We start from the raw sequence: 7081 nt of genomic DNA on the forward strand, positions 1-7081 counted from the left end.
TTATATCAGAAAGATGTGGATATCCCGGACAACCCAGACAATGTAGTTGCTGACCTTGAGCCAGACATCCTGGAGAGCGAAGTCAAGTGGGCCTTAGAAAGCCTGGCTAACAACAAGGCCAGTGGAGGTGATGGCATTCCAGTTGAACTATTTAAAATCTTGAAAGATGATGCTGTTAAGGTGCTACATTCAATATGCCAGCAAGTTTGGAAAACTCAACAGTGGCCAGAGGATTGGAAAAGATCAGTCTACATCCCAATCCCAAAGAAAGGCAGTGCCAAAGAATGCTCCAACTACCGTACAATTGCACTCATTTCACACGCTAGCAAGGTTATGCTCAAAATCCTCCAAGGTAGGCTTCAGCAGTATGTGGACCGAGAACTCCCAGAAGTACAAGCTGGATTCCGAAGAGGCAGAGGAACTCGAGACCAAATTGCTAACTTGCGCTGGATTATGGAGAAAGCCAGAGAGTTCCAGAAAAATATCTACTTCTGCTTCATTGACTATGCGAAAGCCTTTGACTGTGTGGACCACAGCAAACTATGGCAAGTTCTTAAAGAAATGGGAGTGCCTGACCACTTTATCTGTCTCCTGAGAAACCTATATGTGGGACAGGAAGCAACAGTTAGAACTGGTCATGGAACAACTGAGTGGTTCAAAATTGGGAAAGGAGTACGGCAAGGCTGTATATTGTCCCCCAGCTTATTTAACTTATATGCAGAATACATCATGCGGAAGGCTGGACTGGAAGAAACCCAAGCCGGAATTAAGATTGCCGGAAGAAATATCAACAACCTCCGATATGCAGATGATACCACTCTGATGGCAGAAAGTGAGGAGGAATTAAAGAACCTTGTAATGAGAGTGAAAGAGGAGAGTGCAAAAAACGGTCTGAAACTCAACATCAAAAAAACTAAGATCATGGCCACTGGTCCCATCACCTCCTGGGAAATAGAAGGGGAAGATATGGAGGCAGTGTCAAATTTTATCTTCCTGGGCTCCATGATCACTGCAGATGGAGACAGCAGCCCTGAAATTAAAAGGCGCCTTCTTCTTGGGAGGAAAGCGATGACAAATCTGGACAGCATCTTGAAAAGCAGAGACATCACCTTGCCAACAAAAGTCCGAATAGTCAAAGCTATGGTTTTTCCTGTCGTGATGTATGGAAGTGAGAGCTGGACCATAAAGAAAGCAGACCGCCGAAGAATTGATGCCTTTGAATTGTGGTGCTGGAGGAGGCTCTTGAGAATCCCCTGGACTGCAAGGAGAACAAACCTATCAGTTCTAAAGGAAATCAACCCTGAGTGCTCACTGGAAGGACAGATCCTGAAGCTGAGGCTCCAGTACTTTGGCCATCTAATGAGAAGAAAAGACTCCCTGGAAAAGACCCTGATGTTGGGAAAGTGTGACGGCAAGAGGAGAAGGGGACGACCGAGGATGAGATGGCTGGACAGTGTCTGCGAAGCAACCAACATGAACCTGACACAACTCCGGGAGGCAGTAGAAGACAGGAGGGCCTGGCGTGCTCTGGTCCATGGGGTCACGAAGAGTCGGACACGACTAAACGACTAAACACACACACATTAAATCTCGTGCACACGATGCATGGGTGAAATCAATTTATTTTGGCTGCAAAGAGAGTTTTTTTCAACTGGCCAGCAGGGGCTTTTTAAAATACATTGCTTCTAAATCAGCTTCATTCAATTAGGTTTGGTGGCTGTGGACAGTGTTGTTGATTTACTTTGTGCCTCTGTTGAATGTCAGTAACATTGGCACCACTGTTTTTCCTGTCCTATCATTTTAAATTTCCTACGGAAATCTTTAGTGATGCATCACTTAGTGCATTGTCACTACAAACATGTTTTTGTCAAGTGTTTATCATTCCATCAATTAATGCATTCTACATTATAGCTATCCCCCTTGTTTGCTCCTTCCCAGTGATGAAGCCATATATTTCCACTAGTTATCACTTGTGCTCTCCTCCATGATGCTTCCCCTCCTTAGTTCTTTGGAGCTTATGACACCAGGTGGCGCCTCGTCAGCAGTTCTCAGATGAATGCAGCCATTGATTTATCATTGCATTACTTTTTTTAAAGACAAAATGTTTATGAAAAGTGTGCTCTAAATCAGAAAGGAAATTAGTCGGTTTCACCACTGCAGACAACAAGACCAGTTTTAATTACCAAAATAAATCTATTTAATTTCAGTCAAAGTGAATGTAGCTACCAATTTATATACTATGTGACTTGAACCCAATATTAAAACAGTCAGAACAGGAATCAATTCAAATTGGCATTGGAACCATACTCTCAGGCAGATTCCATTCATTTCAATAGGTCTTGACCCAAGGATTGTGTTCTTTGTGATGTCATGTGGTCCACTTAGAAACCCAATGGCCATGCTGACTGGAGACTTGAATAATGTAGTCCAAAAATGGCAACACAGCTCCCATTCAGTTAGTGGAGGCTTAAGCACTTCTTTGAGTATGGCATCTTATTAAAAGCCCAATAGTAATGCTTGTCAAGGATAATAGGCATTGTAGCCCAATAAATTTACAGAGCTCAAGGTTGAAAAAGATTGGTCTACACTCTTCCAGGAATGTTGGCAAGTCTTTAGATTCAAGTCTTTGATACCAAGTCCTAAGTCTGAGTCTGAGGCCCTATTAAAACCAAGGTCAACCTATTAAAACCTATTAAAACCTCAGAAAAAAAGAGAGGTTGGGTGGGTTCCAAGTCATAAGTCAAGTCCAAGTCACTGAAAAAACAAGTTGAATCTGAATTGAGTCACCAGTGGGTCTTAAGTTTGACTTGACTACAAGCCCCACAACTTGAGTCCAGATTCCTGCAGTGTTCACAGCTCCTTCCATCTAGCCCATTTCATTTCCACTTCTGGATCACTGTTGTTATCGTCCTTCACCACTCTGTTGTCATACCAGTGAAGTATTGGTAAGCCTCCATTTACAAGCCAATAAACCCAGTGCATTTGTATAAAGTTACTTCATACGTGGTGGCGCTGCTGGCTAAACCACAGAAGCCTGTGCTGCAGGGTCAGAAGACCAAGCAGTCGTAAGATCGAATCCACGCGACGGAGTGAGCTCCCGTTGCTTTGTCCCAGTTCCCGCCAACCTAGCAGTTCAAAAGCATGCAAATGCAAGTAGATAAATATTTTGTTTTGCTTTTTGCATTAGTGATCATATACTGAGGCCCTAAAACAGAGGTAGGAAATGTGTGGCCATTCAGATGTTGTTGGTCTACCATCCACATCATCTCTAATTATTAGTTATGCTGACTAAAGAAAATGGGAGTTGCAGCTCCCAAACAGGACCTCAGCTTTCCAACCCCCCTTGCAAATTGTAGCTGAACTGAATCTGGCAATGTAAGTGGGACATACTTCTGAATACACACGTAAAGTATTCTGCTGTGGGAGACTATAATGAATTTTCAAGTAATTTTTGAAGACAGCAAGAAGAATAGAGGGGGAGGGAATAAGGAAAGGTCTTACTAAGTGCTCCAAGTATTAAATCTAATTTGAGTATAGGGGTGTTTCTAACTGCTGAATCAGATAAAACAACATGGCAACTGAAAAGGACATTAGTCATTAGTGTTGCTTGAATTTATGGGAACAATAAACTATCTAATAAAATTAATTCAAAGTCTTTGGCCAATAAACTCTTAAAAGAACTGGCACAAAACAATGCTATCTGGCAGTGAGAAGGCTAAAATAAACTTGATCCCTTGAGGAACAGAAAATGTAATGAGAAAAATCTCTTATTAGTGCCAGAATTAGCATTACAAGGACAAGGGCTACCAAAGTCACCAATTTATTGCAAGTGCTACACTTCACTTGTGTGCCAAGTAGGCTGAAATCAGAATAGAACAAGGAACAAAAAAGAAGATGAAATGAGGGGGTGTTCGCTATCATTGTCCAGAAAAGCTGCCTGATTATAATTTGAATGAAATAAATTATCACTGATCAATCTAAATTACATTCAAAAATATTTGCTTGATTCAATCTCTGGAAAGTTATTTTTAGCAAAGTTTTAATATGCTTTTCCAGGACTGGATCAACTTTCAAACATATAAAGATGAAGATCGGGAGCTGGAGCCAGCTTAGAAACTTATCTGTGTTGAAGCAGTTGTACAAACTCACCTCTTATTTACAGATTTTAAAAGAACAGGGATGTAGTGAATATTTATTTTACAAAATATTTATGATACGAAATTCTGGGTGATTTCATTTTCTTATATGCATGTATGTACACACACACACAGGCCTAGAGACAAGGGGAAATTTTGTTTTGGGGCGTGTGTGCATACTCACAGAGGTTCACAGATCCATACACTCAAAATAAAACTTGAAAGACTGTACTTAGTATCCAAGTTGGCAGGATGAAAATAATCATTATTCTTTTATATAAAACACTTAGTTTAAAAATTATCTGCATATATGAAATCATGTAGAAGGACAATGGTGCAATAGTAATGAAAGGCTCATAGGACTCAAGGGATAGGGTTACAGGGTTCACCTCAGAGAAGAGTTTCCCAAATTTGGGTAACCCAGGTGTTCTTGGACTGCGACTCCCTTAAGCCTTCACCGCCAGCTTTGCTGGCTGGGTTTTCTGGGCATTTCAGTTCAAAAACACCTGGATTACCAAAGGTTGGGAACCACTACCTTAGAGCCTTTTACTTCTCAACACTAAACCCTGTTCTTACTAAGCACAGAGGAAGAAAAAAGACCTAACCCAATTCTGCCAGCTGCATTAGGTCTGACAAAGAGCTAAGGATCTCTATTAGTCTCTAAACCCTCTTTGTTCTCTTGTTACTTTCCATGTACAGTATCACATTCATCAGATTCTTCAACATAGATAGCTTGACTGCACAATGCAGTTGCCTTTTCTGGACTAAATCCAAACATGGTCTGGAGCACATTTTCTTTGGCATTCTTGATTGTGGAAACCTGTTCTGATTCATAATGATGCACAGAAGGAAAGGTGACCTGCCTTTGTCAATTTAAGGTTGTGTGGCTCAGTACGCAACAGGTAACGGCTATAGAGATTCCTTAACTTACAAAAATTCACTTCCAACAGTTACACCAACTGTAGAACTGCAAGTGTAGTTTAGGGACCCTACAAACATTTGCTAGGGAATAGGCCATACCTTTTCTCAGAGTAGGATGATCCTGGAAACTGCAGTTGGGAGAGTAAATATTCCAAATTCTGCTTCTACCAAACATGAAAAGGACTGTACTGTAAAGCAACAGGAATTTTTTTGCATGGACGAATACCAAGGGTGTCACAGAAGAATGCCACTTACAGCATTGTTTTTAGATTTCTAGTACATGAAAAAAGAAAAATTTAGCAGGTGCTTTTAATGCAAGCTGCACCTGCTGAAACTTCCACCTCTACCCACTATTAAAGGTATAGGAACCCTGTCTTTTTAAAAAAATCTAATCACCCTAAAACTCAACCCTGTATATATGGATAGATTGATCACATGGAAGAGATAAGGTTCTATTAACCTTTAATAGTTGTATAGCAGTGAAAATTTCAGAAGATGAAACATGTCATGCAAGTATTTTTTTAGCAAGTATAGTTTTTATAACAAACGACACCTGCTGAAATGTCTACTTCTACATGCTTATTAAAAGCTCTTTCTCATGTGGCTACCCTAAAAACTTAAAATATTATCACAGCATGTCGGAGGGGAGCAGGTGGCATATCATTCCTGATATTTTCTATAAGGAGTTTCATATTAGACAAGATTGGTTCTCCTCCTACACAAGATCATGTGGATGTATTGCTATGGATGATTCAGATCTTTCCAAATTCTGTTGAATTAAAATTCATTTTATCAGTTATAGAAATCATTCACAACCCTACAGGACATTGTTCTTGATGGTAGTTTTGAGAAAAGATGAAACTTCAGATAATCCGCAAAGTTGCAAGTTGTCCTCCTAGGCCAGTATCCTTTATAAGGCCATTTATGTTTTCTTACTGCTTTACTTTATCTCAATCATGAGAACTGTTGTGAATAAACTAAGTTCACATCAGCTTTGCTGGCAGGACTCTCTTCCCTTAAAACCTGTAAAACTTCTAAAGGCCTTTTTATCACTTGTAACACTTCATGCTATTTCAGCCAACAATGACTCCCTCCTTCACAGCAACTTTGCTGTTCTACCCACATTCCCAGACTTCAAAAGCAGCAATTTTCTGGACAATCCTTTATTACGCTTCTTCTCAAACTATGGGTCGTAGTCTATTCCTGTATGTGTTGCACATTGAAGATCTCTGGTCTTGTGAAGCCCTTCTGAGAAGTTGTCTCCATTCTTTCTTATATTTCACACTACAATTATTTACAGACACATATTGTCTATATTATCATTAAAAATAAAAAATAAAATATATACATGTTACTGCTGATACATTGTTCCTATTGGGCTTTTTTTAAGGGGAGAGGCTGCTTGTTTTAAAGGGTGAAGTATGGCTACAAGTTGGAATATTTTGCTATTATAAGAAATAATTTATTCAACAAAAAAGATGAAATTAGTTTCCAAGTGTGTCCCATGTCAAAGTGTTTAAACCCTGCTTTAGCAAAGCAGTCATGCAAACTATATCTGCTGAAATTCCCTCTTCTGCATTATTACAGAAGAGACAGGGATCCTTGTCCTCTTTTTAATGTGGTCCTCAAACTCTTAACTCATCTCTTAAACACACAGAAAGCTGACTATGTAGTACTATACGCCCCTACTCAGATGCAGATCCTATTTTGTTCAGTAGGCCTTTTTGTAGTAGTTTTGTGCCCTAAAGTTGGATCTGTGTGATATCAATCCTAATAGGATTTTCAAGGTGAGATGTTTTAAGGAGGGGTTTCATCATTTCCATAGCCTTAGTGAGTCCTCATTGTCCAGCGAGAATTCAAAATCAGGCCTCCTGAGTTCTAGTCCTTCACACACTACATCACACTGGGTATTCTCAATAGGCCTTACTATGTTTTCCTAGGAGCAAGTCCCATTAAACTCAATGAGCCCTAGTTCTAAATACATACAGAATTGAGCTGACGCTAGAATATTCTTTTCTAACTTT

General features: G+C 39.9%; 1 long non-coding RNA gene across 1 annotated transcript in view; it reads right to left on the minus strand.

Moving 5' to 3' along the window:
• Positions 1-5243, minus strand: part of LOC140707319 (uncharacterized) — a 60721-nt gene extending 55478 nt beyond the window's left edge. Inside the window, exon 1 of the long non-coding RNA XR_012087272.2 lies at positions 5157-5243. This is a non-coding gene — a long non-coding RNA (uncharacterized LOC140707319). The remainder of the gene's footprint in view (positions 1-5156) is intronic.
• Between the last annotated feature and the right edge of the window lie 1838 nt (positions 5244-7081).

Source organism: Pogona vitticeps, chromosome 5 (genome assembly GCF_051106095.1).
Source record: "Pogona vitticeps strain Pit_001003342236 chromosome 5, PviZW2.1, whole genome shotgun sequence".
Lineage (NCBI taxonomy): Eukaryota > Metazoa > Chordata > Lepidosauria > Squamata > Agamidae > Pogona > Pogona vitticeps.